This window comes from Vombatus ursinus, unplaced genomic scaffold, assembly GCF_900497805.2.
Source record: "Vombatus ursinus unplaced genomic scaffold, bare-nosed wombat genome assembly UNPS02014814.1, whole genome shotgun sequence".
Classification (NCBI taxonomy): domain Eukaryota; kingdom Metazoa; phylum Chordata; class Mammalia; order Diprotodontia; family Vombatidae; genus Vombatus; species Vombatus ursinus.
The window spans coordinates 12,090,029-12,092,498 of NW_020954592.1; the positions used below are offsets into that span (position 1 = coordinate 12,090,029).

Below are 2,470 nucleotides of genomic sequence, written 5' to 3' on the forward strand. Positions count from 1 at the left end.
ACCCTCTCCTAGTCACCTCAGCCTACTCTGTAACTTAAAAGGCATCCCAAAATCCTTTCCCCCTTATTTTGAACCTATACCAAAAGAATTGCCCATGTCCCCCCATCCTATGTTCCCCTTGTCCTTCAGCTTTCAACCTGTGCCCTCATGTCCTGTCTCCTAAATCCTTAAATCATAAAATCCTTCCTTGACCTGTCTCTAATCTTTTTTTTTTGAAGAGGTATCTTAATACTTTATTTTTTTAAAGAAAAGATTAATGGGTTCTGGGAGAGGAAAATGGGTGGGAAAGGTTAGTCCACCCGTGCCTTCAGTGTCTGGATGGTGATCTTGTCTTTCTCAATGATATGGACAATCACCCCCATTCCTGACGCAGCATCCTGATCCACAGCAGTCAGCATGGCTTGGGAGATGGTTTCAAAGAGGCGCTCGGGTTCCATATGAGGTTCCCAGAGGGATTCACACATCCCATACATCTGCTCCAAGCAAGTGCCACTGACCACAAAGTCATCAGTCACCATGGGACAGCTGATGAGGCCCAAGGAACAAATAAAGGGCTCAAAGGTCTTAGGGTGCAAGCCAGCAATGACGGCTCAGTGTAGTAGGAACCAAACTGTTTCTCACAGAGAAGCTTGGCTACCATGCTCATGAGGGTATAAGGCTTGATCTGTCATCCTTCTTTCAATTCATATAAATTCAGCCAGAATTTGAGGCGCTGAGCTACGGTCTGTATGTAGATGGTGAGCCCAGCCAGGCCAATATATAAGCAGTCACCCGTGGGGAAGATCTTCTGGAAGTCAGTGGTTGCCATGTGGGCCTAGATGCTGAAGTGTCTGTCCACATGGTGCCAGCATTTGAGAGGTCCCCAGAGGATCCACATCTAAGCCCTGATTTGACCTGTCTCTAATCTTTAACCCCCATAAAACTTCCAAAACTTTCTTGTAAGCAACTATCTTCCTCATGCTGTCCTCACAAAACAAGCCCCTATCTCTCTTTAAATTGCTAGCCCTCCTTTCAGGGGCTAGTCTGTTGCTTCTGCATCAATAAAGCTCCCAATGGGGTGCAGCTAGGTGGCACAGTAGAGAGAGCACTGGCCCTGGACTCAGGAGGACCTGGGTTCAAATCTGATCTCAGACACATAACACTCACTAGCTGTGTGACTCTGGGCAAGTCACTTAACCCCAATTGCCCTCACCAAAAACAAAACAACAACAACAAAAACAACAAATTAAAAAAAAATAAAGCTCCCAATGGTTACAGAGAATGTCCAAGTGAATGCCCCCACACCTGAACCAGCTCTCCCAACTCCAAACCTCAACAATGTAATCCTTACAACATCCCTAGGAAGTGGGTTCCACTATTGTCCCTTTTACAGAACAGTAAACTAAGGTAAACAAACTTAAATAAAATCAAATCTGAATTTATAATCACTAATTATAAACATTTAAAAACATTTTTGCTTTAAAATCCAATACTTTTGCCCTTTAAAAGGAATTATTCTCCACAAATTCATATATTCCCTTAAAAAGACATGGTGACAATTCCTGACTCTGAATAACTTACTTCCTTAAGAGAGCTGAAAAGTCTCCTTTTTGAGGCTTATCAGATTAAAAACGACCTTAAGCATTTCATCCTCCTGGGAGTTTCAGGCTGATGCAAGTTTTACAAATAGCTTAAAACCACCTGTAATCAATACAGACAAGGTGTGGTCAATTTCCCCAGGCAGGAAACCTTTAGAGTTCCAATAATTAGTTAACTCCTAACAATTTACAAATCAAAAGAGCTGTATTTCCCTCATACCTCTTTTTTTAATTAATTAATTAATTTTTAGTTTTCAACATGCACTTCCACAAGATTTTGAGTTCCAAATTTTCTCCCCATCTCATCCTTCCCCCCACCCCAAGATGGCATACATTCTGAGTAACCTTTCTCCTAATCTGCCTTCCCTTCTATCTCTCCCCCCCTTCCCTTATCCCCTTCCCCTTCAATTTTCCTGTAGGGCAGGATAGATTTCTATACCCCATTTCTTGTATATCTTATTTCCAAGTTGCATGTGAAAACAATCTTTTTTAACTTTTGTTTTTAATTTGGGTTCCAAATTTTCTCCCTTCCTCCTTCCCCACCCACCCTCATTGAGAAGGCAAGCAATTCAATACAGGTTATACATGTGTAGTCATGCAAAACACTTCCACAGTAGTCATGTTGTGAAAAACTAAGTATATTTCCCTTCATCCTATCCTGTCCCCCATTTATTCTATTCTCTCTTTTGATCCTGTCCCTCCTTAGAAGTGTTTACTTCTGATTATTACCTCCCCCAATCTGCCCTCCACTCTACCATCCTCCTGCTCTCTTGCCCCTTCCCCACCTATTTTCCTGTAGGGTAAGATAGATTTCCATACCCAGTTGAGTGTGTATGTCTCTCCTTAAGCCAAATTCAATGAGAATAAGATTCACTCATTTCCTCTCACCTTCC

General features: G+C 42.1%; 1 pseudogene; it reads right to left on the reverse strand.

Annotated features, from left to right (window-relative positions):
* Positions 1-271: 271 nt before the first annotated feature.
* Positions 272-808, reverse strand: LOC114022896 (annotated as a pseudogene).
* Between the last annotated feature and the right edge of the window lie 1,662 nt (positions 809-2,470).